Here is an 18,440-nt window from a genome sequence, read left to right on the forward strand (position 1 = left end):
TTTACTGTGTACTTTTTAATATATAAAATAGGAACACACACTGACCCACACAGTGTCATGTGACACTGTGACATAGGCTTTCCCATGATGCACTGGGGTGCAGTTGAATTTTTAAATTTGATTAATAATTGAGGAATTGTGTATGAAGGATTTTTTCTGAGGTATTGTGGTGTTAGTTTGTGGTGAAATACATGTTTTAGGGTTGTTGTTTTGCGTTTTTGGGTAATTCTGAGCAGTCACCATGAAGAAGTAAAGCGTGCTGGGACCGTGCTTTAAAAGGCCCCCGTCTCCCAGGCTCTAATGTATTGGCTCTGTAGTCATTACTAAACACTGGGAAACTGCTACTTGTCTAAAGTATGTGATATCAAAAACACAAGGGAAATCTAATGGGAAAAACTGGGTCTTCAGGGAAATAAGTCAAATTTATTTATTTATTTATTTATTTATTTATTTATTTATTTATTTATTTTTTTCACTTTTTAATCTCTTTTACAAAAGTTTACTTATTTTACAATATCATCCTACTTTCAATCACATGTTTGTCATGAGCTCTTTAGTGAGTTATTTTAGCTCCTTTTTGGCATTGGCTGTGTATTTACTGTGTACTTTTTAATATATAAAATAGGAACACACACTGACCCACACAGTGTCATGTGACACTGTGACATAGGCTTTCCCATGATGCACTGGGGTGCAGTTGAATTTTTAAATTTGATTAATAATTGAGGAATTGTGTATGAAGGATTTTTTCTGAGGTATTGTGGTGTTAGTTTGTGGTGAAATACATGTTTTAGGGTTGTTGTTTTGCGTTTTTATGTGTTTTTGGGTAATTCTGAGCAGTCACCATGAAGAAGTAAAGCGTGCTGGGACCGTGCTTTAAAAGGCCCCCGTCTCCCAGGCTCTAATGTATTGGCTCTGTAGTCATTACTAAACACTGGGAAACTGCTACTTGTCTAAAGTATGTGATATCAAAAACACAAGGGAAATCTAATGGGAAAAACTGGGTCTTCAGGGAAATAAGTCGAATTTATTTATTTATTATTTTTTTTTTTCACTTTTTAATCTCTTTTACAAAGGTTTACTTATTTTACAATATCATCCTACTTTCAATAACATGTTTGTCATGAGCTCTTTAGTGAGTTATTTTAGCTCCTTTTTGGCATTGGCTGTGTATTTATTGTGTACTTTTTAATATATAAAATAGGAACACACACTGACCCACACAGTGTCATGTGACACTGTGACATAGGCTTTCCCATGATGCACTGGGGTGCAGTTGAATTTTTAAATTTGATTAATAATTGAGGAATTGTGTATGAAGGATTTTTTCTGAGGTATTGTGGTGTTAGTTTGTGGTGAAATACATGTTTTAGGGTTGTTGTTTTGCGTTTTTATGTGTTTTTGGGTAATTCTGAGCAGTCACCATGAAGAAGTAAAGCGTGCTGGGACCGTGCTTTAAAAGGCCCCCGTCTCCCAGGCTCTAATGTATTGGCTCTGTAGTCATTACTAAACACTGGGAAACTGCTACTTGTCTAAAGTATGTGATATCAAAAACACAAGGGAAATCTAATGGGAAAAACTGGGTCTTCAGGGAAATAAGTTGAATTTATTTATTTATTATTATTTTTTTTTCACTTTTTAATCTCTTTTACAAAAGTTTACTTATTTTACAATATCATCCTACTTTCAATAACATGTTTGTCATGAGCTCTTTAGTGAGTTATTTTAGCTCCTTTTTGGCATTGGCTGTGTATTTACTGTGTACTTTTTAATATATAAAATAGGAACACACACTGACCCACACAGTGTCATGTGACATTGTGACATAGGCTTTCCCATGATGCACTGGGGTGCAGTTGAATTTTTAAATTTGATTAATAATTGAGGAATTGTGTATGAAGGATTTTTTCTGAGGTATTGTGGTGTTAGTTTGTGGTGAAATACATGTTTTAGGGTTGTTGTTTTGCGTTTTTATGTGTTTTTGGGTAATTCTGAGCAGTCACCATGAAGAAGTAAAGCGTGCTGGGACCGTGCTTTAAAAGGCCCCCGTCTCCCAGGCTCTAATGTATTGGCTCTGTAGTCATTACTAAACACTGGGAAACTGCTACTTGTGTAAAGTATGTGATATCAAAAACACAAGGGAAATCTAATGGGAAAAACTGGGTCTTCAGGGAAATAAGTCGAATTTATTTATTTATTATTATTTTTTTTTTCACTTTTTAATCTCTTTTACAAAAGTTTACTTATTTTACAATATCATCCTACTTTCAATAACATGTTTGTCATGAGCTCTTTAGTGAGTTATTTTAGCTCCTTTTTGGCATTGGCTGTGTATTTACTGTGTACTTTTTAATATATAAAATAGGAACACACACTGACCCACACAGTGTCATGTGACACTGTGACATAGGCTTTCCCATGATGCACTGGGGTGCAGTTGAATTTTTAAATTTGATTAATAATTGAGGAATTGTGTATGAAGGATTTTTTCTGAGGTATTGTGGTGTTAGTTTGTGGTGAAATACATGTTTTAGGGTTGTTGTTTTGCGTTTTTATGTGTTTTTGGGTAATTCTGAGCAGTCACCATGAAGAAGTAAAGCGTGCTGGGACCGTGCTTTAAAAGGCCCCGTCTCCCAGGCTCTAATGTATTGGCTCTGTAGTTATTACTAAACACTGGGAAACTGCTACTTGTCTAAAGTATGTGATATCAAAAACACAAGGGAAATCTAACGGGAAAAACTGGGTCTTCAGGGAAATAAGTTGAATTTATTTATTTATTATTATTTTTTTTTCACTTTTTAATCTCTTTTACAAAAGTTTACTTATTTTACAATATCATCCTACTTTCAATAACATGTTTGTCATGAGCTCTTTAGTGAGTTATTTTAGCTCCTTTTCTGCATTGGCTGTGTATTTACAGTGTACTTTTTAATATATAAAATAGGAACACACACTGACCCACACAGTGTCATGTGACATTGTGACATAGGCTTTCCCATGATGCACTGGGGTGCAGTTGAATTTTTAAATTTGATTAATAATTGAGGAATTGTGTATGAAGGATTTTTTCTGAGGTATTGTGGTGTTAGTTTGTGGTGAAATACATGTTTTAGGGTTGTTGTTTTGCGTTTTTGGGTAATTCTGAGCAGTCACCATAAAGAAGTAAAGCGTGCTGGGACCGTGCTTTAAAAGGCCCCCGTCTCCCAGGCTCTAATGTATTGGCTCTGTAGTCATTACTAAACACTGGGAAACTGCTACTTGTCTAAAGTATGTGATATCAAAAACACAAGGGAAATCTAATGGGAAAAACTGGGTCTTCAGGGAAATAAGTCGAATTTATTTATTTATTTATTTTTTTTTTTTCACTTTTTAATCTCTTTTACAAAAGTTTACTTATTTTACAATATCATCCTACTTTCAATAACATGTTTGTCATGAGCTCTTTAGTGAGTTATTTTAGCTCCTTTTTGGCATTGGCTGTGTATTTACTGTGTACTTTTTAATATATAAAATAGGAACACACACTGACCCACACAGTGTCATGTGACACTGTGACATAGGCTTTCCCATGATGCACTGGGGTGCAGTTGAATTTTTAAATTTGATTAATAATTGAGGAATTGTGTATGAAGGATTTTTTCTGAGGTATTGTGGTGTTAGTTTGTGGTGAAATACATGTTTTAGGGTTGTTGTTTTGCATTTTTATGTGTTTTTGGGTAATTCTGAGCAGTCACCATGAAGAAGTAAAGCGTGCTGGGACCGTGCTTTAAAAGGCCCCCGTCTCCCAGGCTCTAATGTATTGGCTCTGTAGTCATTACTAAACACTGGGAAACTGCTACTTGTCTAAAGTATGTGATATCAAAAACACAAGGGAAATCTAATGGGAAAAACTGTGTCTTCAGGGAAATAAGTCGAATTTATTTATTTATTATTATTTTTTTTTTCACTTTTTAATCTCTTTTACAAAAGTTTACTTATTTTACAATATCATCCTACTTTTAATAACATGTTTGTCATGAGCTCTTTAGTGAGTTATTTTAGCTCCTTTTTGGCATTGGCTGTGTATTTACTGTGTACTTTTTAATATATAAAATAGGAACACACACTGACCCACACAGTGTCATGTGACATTGTGACATAGGCTTTCCCATGATGCACTGGGGTGCAGTTGAATTTTTAAATTTGATTAATAATTGAGGAATTGTGTATGAAGGATTTTTTCTGAGGTATTGTGGTGTTAGTTTGTGGTGAAATACATGTTTTAGGGTTGTTGTTTTGCATTTTTATGTGTTTTTGGGTAATTCTGAGCAGTCACCATGAAGAAGTAAAGCGTGCTGGGACCGTGCTTTAAAAGGCCCCCGTCTCCCAGGCTCTAATGTATTGGCTCTGTAGTCATTACTAAACACTGGGAAACTGCTACTTGTCTAAAGTATGTGATATCAAAAACACAAGGGAAATCTAATGGGAAAAACTGGGTCTTCAGGGAAATAAGTCGAATTTATTTATTTATTATTATTTTTTTTTTCACTTTTTAATCTCTTTTACAAAAGTTTACTTATTTTACAATATCATCCTACTTTCAATCACATGTTTGTCATGAGCTCTTTAGTGAGTTATTTTAGCTCCTTTTTGGCATTGGCTGTGTATTTACTGTGTACTTTTTAATATATAAAATAGGAACACACACTGACCCACACAGTGTCATGTGACACTGTGACATAGGCTTTCCCATGATGCACTGGGGTGCAGTTGAATTTTTAAATTTGATTAATAATTGAGGAATTGTGTATGAAGGATTTTTTCTGAGGTATTGTGGTGTTAGTTTGTGGTGAAATACATGTTTTAGGGTTGTTGTTTTGCGTTTTTATGTGTTTTTGGGTAATTCTGAGCAGTCACCATGAAGAAGTAAAGCGTGCTGGGACCGTGCTTTAAAAGGCCCCCGTCTCCCAGGCTCTAATGTATTGGCTCTGTAGTCATTACTAAACACTGGGAAACTGCTACTTGTCTAAAGTATGTGATATCAAAAACACAAGGGAAATCTAATGGGAAAAACTGGGTCTTCAGGGAAATAAGTCAAATTTATTTATTTATTTATTATTTTTTTTTTCACTTTTTAATCTCTTTTACAAAAGTTTACTTATTTTACAATATCATCCTACTTTCAATAACATGTTTGTCATGAGCTCTTTAGTGAGTTATTTTAGCTCCTTTTTGGCATTGGCTGTGTATTTACTGTGTACTTTTTAATATATAAAATAGGAACACACACTGACCCACACAGTGTCATGTGACACTGTGACATAGGCTTTCCCATGATGCACTGGGGTGCAGTTGAATTTTTAAATTTGATTAATAATTGAGGAATTGTGTATGAAGGATTTTTTCTGAGGTATTGTGGTGTTAGTTTGTGGTGAAATACATGTTTTAGGGTTGTTGTTTTGCGTTTTTATGTGTTTTTGGGTAATTCTGAGCAGTCACCATGAAGAAGTAAAGCGTGCTGGGACCGTGCTTTAAAAGGCCCCCGTCTCCCAGGCTCTAATGTATTGGCTCTGTAGTCATTACTAAACACTGGGAAACTGCTACTTGTCTAAAGTATGTGATATCAAAAACACAAGGGAAATCTAATGGGAAAAACTGTGTCTTCAGGGAAATAAGTCGAATTTATTTATTTATTATTATTTTTTTTTCACTTTTTAATCTCTTTTACAAAAGTTTACTTATTTTACAATATCATCCTACTTTCAATCACATGTTTGTCATGAGCTCTTTAGTGAGTTATTTTAGCTCCTTTTTGGCATTGGCTGTGTATTTACTGTGTACTTTTTAATATATAAAATAGGAACACACACTGACCCACACAGTGTCATGTGACACTGTGACATAGGCTTTCCCATGATGCACTGGGGTGCAGTTGAATTTTTAAATTTGATTAATAATTGAGGAATTGTGTATGAAGGATTTTTTCTGAGGTATTGTGGTGTTAGTTTGTGGTGAAATACATGTTTTAGGGTTGTTGTTTTGCGTTTTTATGTGTTTTTGGGTAATTCTGAGCAGTCACCATGAAGAAGTAAAGCGTGCTGGGACCGTGCTTTAAAAGGCCCCCGTCTCCCAGGCTCTAATGTATTGGCTCTGTAGTCATTACTAAACACTGGGAAACTGCTACTTGTCTAAAGTATGTGATATCAAAAACACAAGGGAAATCTAATGGGAAAAACTGGGTCTTCAGGGAAATAAGTCAAATTTATTTATTTATTTATTATTTTTTTTTTCACTTTTTAATCTCTTTTACAAAAGTTTACTTATTTTACAATATCATCCTACTTTCAATAACATGTTTGTCATGAGCTCTTTAGTGAGTTATTTTAGCTCCTTTTTGGCATTGGCTGTGTATTTACTGTGTACTTTTTAATATATAAAATAGGAACACACACTGACCCACACAGTGTCATGTGACACTGTGACATAGGCTTTCCCATGATGCACTGGGGTGCAGTTGAATTTTTAAATTTGATTAATAATTGAGGAATTGTGTATGAAGGATTTTTTCTGAGGTATTGTGGTGTTAGTTTGTTTTGAAATACATGTTTTAGGGTTGTTGTTTTGCGTTTTTATGTGTTTTTGGGTAATTCTGAGCAGTCACCATGAAGAAGTAAAGCGTGCTGGGACCGTGCTTTAAAAGGCCCCCGTCTCCCAGGCTCTAATGTATTGGCTCTGTAGTCATTACTAAACACTGGGAAACTGCTACTTGTCTAAAGTATGTGATATCAAAAACACAAGGGAAATCTAATGGGAAAAACTGGGTCTTCAGGGAAATAAGTCGAATTTATTTATTTATTATTTTTTTTTTTCACTTTTTAATCTCTTTTACAAAAGTTTACTTATTTTACAATATCATCCTACTTTCAATAACATGTTTGTCATGAGCTCTTTAGTGAGTTATTTTAGCTCCTTTTTGGCATTGGCTGTGTATTTACTGTGTACTTTTTAATATATAAAATAGGAACACACACTGACCCACACAGTGTCATGTGACACTGTGACATAGGCTTTCCCATGATGCACTGGGGTGCAGTTGAATTTTTAAATTTGATTAATAATTGAGGAATTGTGTATGAAGGATTTTTTCTGAGGTATTGTGGTGTTAGTTTGTGGTGAAATACATGTTTTAGGGTTGTTGTTTTGCGTTTTTATGTGTTTTTGGGTAATTCTGAGCAGTCACCATGAAGAAGTAAAGCGTGCTGGGACCGTGCTTTAAAAGGCCCCCGTCTCCCAGGCTCTAATGTATTGGCTCTGTAGTCATTACTAAACACTGGGAAACTGCTACTTGTCTAAAGTATGTGATATCAAAAACACAAGGGAAATCTAATGGGAAAAACTGGGTCTTCAGGGAAATAAGTCGAATTTATTTATTTATTTATTTATTTTTTTTTTTCACTTTTTAATCTCTTTTACAAAAGTTTACTTATTTTACAATATCATCCTACTTTCGTCGTTTCCGAATTATCTCAGCTGAAAAGTCGGCGTAGAACCGCAAGCGAGAGCCGTTATATAAAATGTCCCGTTTCTTCCTTGCTGCTTCCAGAATCAACTCCCTATCAGTGTAGCGTAGGAATCTCACGAGAACGCTTCTGGATGAATTGCTCTCTGCGGTTGATGGACCCTTTCGTGAGGCGAAGGCTCTATGTGCTCTTTCGATTTCCAACGGCCCCATATTTGTCGGCAAGTCCAGCCAAGCGGGTAGCCTGTCCTGCAGAAATTTCACCAATGGGACACTGCCTTCAGCCCGTTCCGTTAGACCGACAATTCTCACATTCTTGCGGCGGCCACGGTTTTCTAGGTCGTCCGCTTTGGTCTGCAGCTGATCCGCCGTCCTCTGCAAAGCAGCCACCTGCGCCACCAGCGAGTTAACAGTATCCTCGCTGGTAGAGATACGCCGCTCAGCTTCGTCCAAGCGACCCTCTGTACCTGAGACTCTTCCAGACAAACTCGAGAAAGAAGCTTCTAGGTTAGAGATAGAGCCTGCTATCCCGTCGAGTCGAGTTTCAATTCCATCTAGCCGGGAGCCGATTGTTCTGACCTCCGCCAGTATAATCGCCATGTTGGGCTGCATGTTAGCTTCTTCCTCAGGTTCGCTAGGCTGCAGGCTAGGTTTCTTCTTTTCCTTCGATTTCTGCGAGCGGGTAGAGCCAAAAAGGGGAAATTCTTTGTTGCTCTGAGTGCTCGACATGTTTCCCTATCTCGAGAGCCCAGTTAAAATAAAAAATTGAAGAAGGTAGATTAAATTAAATAGATAATAGAGCGGAGCAGATCCTTACACGACCATCTCGGTCCCAGGTCACGTGACTCCCCCCATCATCCTACTTTCAATAACATGTTTGTCATGAGCTCTTTAGTGAGTTATTTTAGCTCCTTTTTGGCATTGGCTGTGTATTTACTGTGTACTTTTTAATATATAAAATAGGAACACACACTGACCCACACAGTGTCATGTGACACTGTGACATAGGCTTTCCCATGATGCACTGGGGTGCAGTTGAATTTTTAAATTTGATTAATAATTGAGGAATTGTGTATGAAGGATTTTTTCTGAGGTATTGTGGTGTTAGTTTGTGGTGAAATACATGTTTTAGGGTTGTTGTTTTGCGTTTTTATGTGTTTTTGGGTAATTCTGAGCAGTCACCATGAAGAAGTAAAGCGTGCTGGGACCGTGCTTTAAAAGGCCCCCGTCTCCCAGGCTCTAATGTATTGGCTCTGTAGTCATTACTAAACACTGGGAAACTGCTACTTGTCTAAAGTATGTGATATCAAAAACACAAGGGAAATCTAATGGGAAAAAGTGGGTCTTCAGGGAAATAAGTCGAATTTATTTATTTATTTATTATTATTTTTTTTTCACTTTTTAATCTCTTTTACAAAAGTTTACTTATTTTACAATATCATCCTACTTTCAATCACATGTTTGTCATGAGCTCTTTAGTGAGTTATTTTAGCTCCTTTTTGGCATTGGCTGTGTATTTACTGTGTACTTTTTAATATATAAAATAGGAACACACACTGACCCACACAGTGTCATGTGACACTGTGACATAGGCTTTCCCATGATGCACTGGGGTGCAGTTGAATTTTTAAATTTGATTAATAATTGAGGAATTGTGTATGAAGGATTTTTTCTGAGGTATTGTGGTGTTAGTTTGTGGTGAAATACATGTTTTAGGGTTGTTGTTTTGCGTTTTTATGTGTTTTTGGGTAATTCTGAGCAGTCACCATGAAGAAGTAAAGCGTGCTGGGACCGTGCTTTAAAAGGCCCCCGTCTCCCAGGCTCTAATGTATTGGCTCTGTAGTCATTACTAAACACTGGGAAACTGCTACTTGTCTAAAGTATGTGATATCAAAAACACAAGGGAAATCTAATGGGAAAAACTGGGTCTTCAGGGAAATAAGTCGAATTTATTTATTTATTTATTTATTTTTTTCACTTTTTAATCTCTTTTACAAAAGTTTACTTATTTTACAATATCATCCTACTTTCAATAACATGTTTGTCATGAGCTCTTTAGTGAGTTATTTTAGCTCCTTTTTGGCATTGGCTGTGTATTTACTGTGTACTTTTTAATATATAAAATAGGAACACACACTGACCCACACAGTGTCATGTGACATTGTGACATAGGCTTTCCCATGATGCACTGGGGTGCAGTTGAATTTTTAAATTTGATTAATAATTGAGGAATTGTGTATGAAGGATTTTTTCTGAGGTATTGTGGTGTTAGTTTGTGGTGAAATACATGTTTTAGGGTTGTTGTTTTGCGTTTTTATGTGTTTTTGGGTAATTCTGAGCAGTCACCATGAAGAAGTAAAGCGTGCTGGGACCGTGCTTTAAAAGGCCCCCGTCTCCCAGGCTCTAATGTATTTGCTCTGTAGTCATTACTAAACACTGGGAAACTGCTACTTGTCTAAAGTATGTGATATCAAAAACACAAGGGAAATCTAATGGGAAAAACTGGGTCTTCAGGGAAATAAGTTGAATTTATTCATTTATTATTATTATTTTTTTTTCACTTTTTAATCTCTTTTACAAAAGTTTACTTATTTTACAATATCATCCTACTTTCAATAACATGTTTGTCATGAGCTCTTTAGTGAGTTATTTTAGCTCCTTTTTGGCATTGGCTGTGTATTTACTGTGTACTTTTTAATATATAAAATAGGAACACACACTGACCCACACAGTGTCATGTGACACTGTGACATAGGCTTTCCCATGATGCACTGGGGTGCAGTTGAATTTTTAAATTTGATTAATAATTGAGGAATTGTGTATGAAGGATTTTTTCTGAGGTATTGTGGTGTTAGTTTGTGGTGAAAGACATGTTTTAGGGTTGTTGTTTTGCGTTTTTATGTGTTTTTGGGTAATTCTGAGCAGTCACCATGAAGAAGTAAAGCGTGCTGGGACCGTGCTTTAAAAGGCCCCCGTCTCCCAGGCTCTAATGTATTGGCTCTGTAGTCATTACTAAACACTGGGAAACTGCTACTTGTCTAAAGTATGTGATATCAAAAACACAAGGGAAATCTAATGGGAAAAACTGGGTCTTCAGGGAAATAAGTCGAATTTATTTATTTATTTATTATTATTTTTTTTTCACTTTTTAATCTCTTTTACAAAAGTTTACTTATTTTACAATATCATCCTACTTTCAATCACATGTTTGTCATGAGCTCTTTAGTGAGTTATTTTAGCTCCTTTTTGGCATTGGCTGTGTATTTACTGTATACTTTTTAATATATAAAATAGGAACACACACTGACCCACACAGTGTCATGTGACACTGTGACATAGGCTTTCCCATGATGCACTGGGGTGCAGTTGAATTTTTAAATTTGATTAATAATTGAGGAATTGTGTATGAAGGATTTTTTCTGAGGTATTGTGGTGTTAGTTTGTGGTGAAATACATGTTTTAGGGTTGTTGTTTTGCGTTTTTATGTGTTTTTGGGTAATTCTGAGCAGTCACCATGAAGAAGTAAAGCGTGCTGGGACCGTGCTTTAAAAGGCCCCCGTCTCCCAGGCTCTAATGTATTGGCTCTGTAGTCATTACTAAACACTGAGAAACTGCTACTTGTCTAAAGTATGTGATATCAAAAACACAAGGGAAATCTAATGGGAAAAACTGGGTCTTCAGGGAAATAAGTCGAATTTATTTATTTATTATTATTTTTTTTTCACTTTTTAATCTCTTTTACAAAAGTTTACTTATTTTACAATATCATCCTACTTTCAATAACATGTTTGTCATGAGCTCTTTAGTGAGTTATTTTAGCTCCTTTTTGGCATTGGCTGTGTATTTACTGTGTACTTTTTAATATATAAAATAGGAACACACACTGACCCACACAGTGTCATGTGACATTGTGACATAGGCTTTCCCATGATGCACTGGGGTGCAGTTGAATTTTTAAATTTGATTAATAATTGAGGAATTGTGTATGAAGGATTTTTTCTGAGGTATTGTGGTGTTAGTTTGTGGTGAAATACATGTTTTAGGGTTGTTGTTTTGCGTTTTTATGTGTTTTTGGGTAATTCTGAGCAGTCACCATGAAGAAGTAAAGCGTGCTGGGACCGTGCTTTAAAAGGCCCCCGTCTCCCAGGCTCTAATGTATTGGCTCTGTAGTCATTACTAAACACTGGGAAACTGCTACTTGTCTAAAGTATGTGATATCAAAAACACAAGGGAAATCTAATGGGAAAAACTGGGTCTTCAGGGAAATAAGTTGAATTTATTTATTTATTATTATTTTTTTTTTCACTTTTTAATCTCTTTTACAAAAGTTTACTTATTTTACAATATCATCCTACTTTCAATAACATGTTTGTCTTGAGCTCTTTAGTGAGTTATTTTAGCTCCTTTTTGGCATTGGCTGTGTATTTACTGTGTACTTTTTAATATATAAAATAGGAACACACACTGACCCACACAGTGTCATGTGACACTGTGACATAGGCTTTCCCATGATGCACTGGGGTGCAGTTGAATTTTTAAATTTGATTAATAATTGAGGAATTGTGTATGAAGGATTTTTTCAGAGGTATTGTGGTGTTAGTTTGTGGTGAAATACATGTTTTAGGGTTGTTGTTTTGCGTTTTTGGGTAATTCTGAGCAGTCACCATGAAGAAGTAAAGCGTGCTGGGACCGTGCTTTAAAAGGCCCCCGTCTCCCAGGCTCTAATGTATTGGCTCTGTAGTCATTACTAAACACTGGGAAACTGCTACTTGTCTAAAGTATGTGATATCAAAAACACAAGGGAAATCTAATGGGAAAAACTGGGTCTTCAGGGAAATAAGTCGAATTTATTTATTTATTATTTTTTTTTTTCACTTTTTAATCTCTTTTACAAAAGTTTACTTATTTTACAATATCATCCTACTTTCAATAACATGTTTGTCATGAGCTCTTTAGTGAGTTATTTTAGCTCCTTTTTGGCATTGGCTGTGTATTTACTGTGTACTTTTTAATATATAAAATAGGAACACACACTGACCCACACAGTGTCATGTGACACTGTGACATAGGCTTTCCCATGATGCACTGGGGTGCAGTTGAATTTTTAAATTTGATTAATAATTGAGGAATTGTGTATGAAGGATTTTTTCTGAGGTATTGTGGTGTTAGTTTGTTTTGAAATACATGTTTTAGGGTTGTTGTTTTGCGTTTTTATGTGTTTTTGGGTAATTCTGAGCAGTCACCATGAAGAAGTAAAGCGTGCTGGGACCGTGCTTTAAAAGGCCCCCGTCTCCCAGGCTCTAATGTATTGGCTCTGTAGTTATTACTAAACACTGGGAAACTGCTACTTGTCTAAAGTATGTGATATCAAAAACACAAAGGAAATCTAATGGGAAAAACTGGGTCTTCAGGGAAATAAGTCGAATTTATTTATTTATTATTATTTTTTTTTCACTTTTTAATCTCTTTTACAAAAGTTTACTTATTTTACAATATCATCCTACTTTCAATAACATGTTTGTCTTGAGCTCTTTAGTGAGTTATTTTAGCTCCTTTTTGGCATTGGCTGTGTATTTACTGTGTACTTTTTAATATATAAAATAGGAACACACACTGACCCACACAGTGTCATGTGACACTGTGACATAGGCTTTCCCATGATGCACTGGGGTGCAGTTGAATTTTTAAATTTGATTAATAATTGAGGAATTGTGTATGAAGGATTTTTTCAGAGGTATTGTGGTGTTAGTTTGTGGTGAAATACATGTTTTAGGGTTGTTGTTTTGCGTTTTTGGGTAATTCTGAGCAGTCACCATGAAGAAGTAAAGCGTGCTGGGACCGTGCTTTAAAAGGCCCCCGTCTCCCAGGCTCTAATGTATTGGCTCTGTAGTCATTACTAAACACTGGGAAACTGCTACTTGTCTAAAGTATGTGATATCAAAAACACAAGGGAAATCTAATGGGAAAAACTGGGTCTTCAGGGAAATAAGTCGAATTTATTTATTTATTTTTTTTTTTTTTCACTTTTTAATCTCTTTTACAAAAGTTTACTTATTTTACAATATCATCCTACTTTCAATAACATGTTTGTCATGAGCTCTTTAGTGAGTTATTTTAGCTCCTTTTTGGCATTGGCTGTGTATTTACTGTGTACTTTTTAATATATAAAATAGGAACACACACTGACCCACACAGTGTCATGTGACACTGTGACATAGGCTTTCCCATGATGCACTGGGGTGCAGTTGAATTTTTAAATTTGATTAATAATTGAGGAATTGTGTATGAAGGATTTTTTCTGAGGTATTGTGGTGTTAGTTTGTTTTGAAATACATGTTTTAGGGTTGTTGTTTTGCGTTTTTATGTGTTTTTGGGTAATTCTGAGCAGTCACCATGAAGAAGTAAAGCGTGCTGGGACCGTGCTTTAAAAGGCCCCCGTCTCCCAGGCTCTAATGTATTGGCTCTGTAGTTATTACTAAACACTGGGAAACTGCTACTTGTCTAAAGTATGTGATATCAAAAACACAAAGGAAATCTAATGGGAAAAACTGGGTCTTCAGGGAAATAAGTCGAATTTATTTATTTATTATTATTTTTTTTTCACTTTTTAATCTCTTTTACAAAAGTTTACTTATTTTACAATATCATCCTACTTTCAATAACATGTTTGTCATGAGCTCTTTAGTGAGTTATTTTAGCTCCTTTTTGGCATTGGCTGTGTATTTACTGTGTACTTTTTAATATATAAAATAGGAACACACACTGACCCACACAGTGTCATGTGACACTGTGACATAGGCTTTCCCATGATGCACTGGGGTGCAGTTGAATTTTTAAATTTGATTAATAATTGAGGAATTGTGTATGAAGGATTTTTTCTGAGGTATTGTGGTGTTAGTTTGTGGTGAAATACATGTTTTAGGGTTGTTGTTTTGCGTTTTTGGGTGTTTTTGGGTAATTCTGAGCAGTCACCATGAAGAAGTAAAGCGTGCTGGGACCGTGCTTTAAATGGCCCCCGTCTCCCTGGCTCTAATGTATTGGCTCTGTAGTCATTACTAAACACTGGGAAACTGCTACTTGTCTAAAGTATGTGATATCAAAAACACAAGGGAAATCTAATGGGAAAAACTGGGTCTTCAGGGAAATAAGTCGAATTTATTTATTTATTTATTTATTTATTTTTTCACTTTTTAATCTCTTTTACAAAAGTTTACTTATTTTACAATATCATCCTACTTTCAATAACATGTTTGTCATGAGCTCTTTAGTGAGTTATTTTAGCTCCTTTTTGGCATTGGCTGTGTATTTACTGTGTACTTTTTAATATATAAAATAGGAACACACACTGACCCACACAGTGTCATGTGACACTGTGACATAGGCTTTCCCATGATGCACTGGGGTGCAGTTGAATTTTTAAATTTGATTAATAATTGAGTAATTGTGTATGAAGGATTTTTTCTGAGGTATTGTGGTGTTAGTTTGTGGTGAAATACATGTTTTAGGGTTGTTGTTTTGCGTTTTTGGGTAATTCTGAGCAGTCACCATGAAGAAGTAAAGCGTGCTGGGACCGTGCTTTAAAAGGCCCCCGTCTCCCAGGCTCTAATGTATTGGCTCTGTAGTCATTACTAAACACTGGGAAACTGCTACTTGTCTAAAGTATGTGATATCAAAAACACAAGGGAAATCTAATGGGAAAAACTGGGTCTTCAGGGAAATAAGTCGAATTTATTTATTTATTATTATTTTTTTTTCACTTTTTAATCTCTTTTACAAAAGTTTACTTATTTTACAATATCATCCTACTTTCAATAACATGTTTGTCATGAGCTCTTTAGTGAGTTATTTTAGCTCCTTTTTGGCATTGGCTGTGTATTTACTGTGTACTTTTTAATATATAAAATAGGAACACACACTGACCCACACAGTGTCATGTGACACTGTGACATAGGCTTTCCCATGATGCACTGGGGTGCAGTTGAATTTTTTAATTTGATTAATAATTGAGGAATTGTGTATGAAGGATTTTTTCTGAGGTATTGTGGTGTTAGTTTGTGGTGAAATACATGTTTTAGGGTTGTTGTTTTGCGTTTTTATGTGTTTTTGGGTAATTCTGAGCAGTCACCATGAAGAAGTAAAGCGTGCTGGGACCGTGCTTTAAAAGGCCCCCGTCTCCCAGGCTCTAATGTATTGGCTCTGTAGTCATTACTAAACACTGGGAAACTGCTACTTGTCTAAAGTATGTGATATCAAAAACACAAGGGAAATCTAATGGGAAAAACTGGGTCTTCAGGGAAATAAGTCGAATTTATTTATTTATTTATTTTTTTTTCACTTTTTAATCTCTTTTACAAAAGTTTACTTATTTTACAATATCATCCTACTTTCAATAACATGTTTGTCATGAGCTCTTTAGTGAGTTATTTTAGCTCCTTTTTGGCATTGGCTGTGTATTTACTGTGTACTTTTTAATATATAAAATAGGAACACACACTGACCCACACAGTGTCATGTGACATTGTGACATAGGCTTTCCCATGATGCACTGGGGTGCAGTTGAATTTTTAAATTTGATTAATAATTGAGGAATTGTGTATGAAGGATTTTTTCTGAGGTATTGTGGTGTTAGTTTGTGGTGAAATACATGTTTTAGGGTTGTTGTTTTGCGTTTTTGGGTAATTCTGAGCAGTCACCATGAAGAAGTAAAGCGTGCTGGGACCGTGCTTTAAAAGGCCCCCGTCTCCCAGGCTCTAATGTATTGGCTCTGTAGTCATTACTAAACACTGGGAAACTGCTACTTGTCTAAAGTATGTGATGTCAAAAACACAAGGGAAATCTAATGGGAAAAACTGGGTCTTCAGGGAAATAAGTCGAATTTATTTATTTATTTATTTTTTTTTTTTTCACTTTTTAATCTCTTTTACAAAAGTTTACTTATTTTACAATATCATCCTACTTTCAATAACATGTTTGTCATGAGCTCTTTAGTCAGTTATTTTAGCTCCTTTTTGGCATTGGCTGTGTATTTACTGTGTACTTTTTAATATATAAAATAGGAACACACACTGACCCACACAGTGTCATGTGACACTGTGACATAGGCTTTCCCATGATGCACTGGGGTGCAGTTGAATTTTTAAATTTGATTAATAATTGAGGAATTGTGTATGAAGGATTTTTTCTGAGGTATTGTGGTGTTAGTTTGTGGTGAAATACATGTTTTAGGGTTGTTGTTTTGCGTTTTTGGGTAATTCTGAGCAGTCACCATGAAGAAGTAAAGCGTGCTGGGACCGTGCTTTAAAAGGCCCCCGTCTCCCAGGCTCTAATGTATTGGCTCTGTAGTCATTACTAAACACTGGGAAACTGCTACTTGTCTAAAGTATGTAATATCAAAAACACAAGGGAAATCTAATGGGAAAAACTGGGTCTTCAGGGAAATAAGTCGAATTTATTTATTTATTTTTTTTTTTTTTTCACTTTTTAATCTCTTTTACAAAAGTTTACTTATTTTACAATATCATCCTACTTTCAATAACATGTTTGTCATGAGCTCTTTAGTGAGTTATTTTAGCTCCTTTTTGGCATTGGCTGTGTATTTACTGTGTACTTTTTAATATATAAAATAGGAACACACACTGACCCACACAGTGTCATGTGACACTGTGACATAGGCTTTCCCATGATGCACTGGGGTGCAGTTGAATTTTTAAATTTGATTAATAATTGAGGAATTGTGTATGAAGGATTTTTTCTGAGGTATTGTGGTGTTAGTTTGTGGTGAAATACATGTTTTAGGGTTGTTGTTTTGCGTTTTTGGGTAATTCTGAGCAGTCACCATGAAGAAGTAAAGCGTGCTGGGACCGTGCTTTAAAAGGCCCCCGTCTCCCAGGCTCTAATGTATTGGCTCTGTAGTCATTACTAAACACTGGGAAACTGCTACTTGTCTAAAGTATGTAATATCAAAAACACAAGGGAAATCTAATGGGAAAAACTGGGTCTTCAGGGAAATAAGTCGAATTTATTTATTTATTATTATTTTTTTTTCACTTTTTAATCTCTTTTACAAAAGTTTACTTAGTTTACAATATCATCCTACTTTCAATAACATGTTTGTCATGAGCTCTTTAGTGAGTTATTTTAGCTCCTTTTTGGCATTGGCTGTGTATTTACTGTGTACTTTTTAATATATAAAATAGGAACACACACTGACCCACACAGTGTCATGTGACACTGTGACATAGGCTTTCCCATGATGCACTGGGGTGCAGTTGAATTTTTAAATTTGATTAATAATTGAGGAATTGTGTATGAAGGATTTTTTCTGAGGTATTGTGGTGTTAGTTTGTGGTGAAATACATGTTTTAGGGTTGTTGTTTTGCGTTTTTGGGTGTTTTTGGGTAATTCTGAGTAGTCACCATGAAGAAGTAAAGCGTGCTGGGACCGTGCTTTAAAAGGCCCCCGTCTCCCAGGCTCTAATGTATTGGCTCTGTAGTCATTACTAAACACTGGGAAACTGCTACTTGTCTAAAGTATGTGATATCAAAAACACAAGGGAAATCTAATGGGAAAAACTGGGTCTTCAGGGAAATAAGTCGAATTTATTTATTTATTTATTTTTTTCACTTTGTAATCTCTTTTACAAAAGTTTACTTATTTTACAATATCATCCTACTTTCAATAACATGTTTGTCATGAGCTCTTTAGTCAGTTATTTTAGCTCCTTTTTGGCATTGGCTGTGTATTTACTGTGTACTTTTTAATATATAAAATAGGAACACACACTGACCCACACAGTGTCATGTGACACTGTGACATAGGCTTTCCCATGATGCACTGGGGTGCAGTTGAATTTTTAAATTTGATTAATAATTGAGGAATTGTGTATGAAGGATTTTTTCTGAGGTATTGTGGTGTTAGTTTGTGGTGAAATACATGTTTTAGG

Source organism: Astyanax mexicanus, chromosome 17, assembly GCF_023375975.1.
Source record: "Astyanax mexicanus isolate ESR-SI-001 chromosome 17, AstMex3_surface, whole genome shotgun sequence".
NCBI classification, from domain to species: Eukaryota; Metazoa; Chordata; class Actinopteri; order Characiformes; family Acestrorhamphidae; genus Astyanax; species Astyanax mexicanus.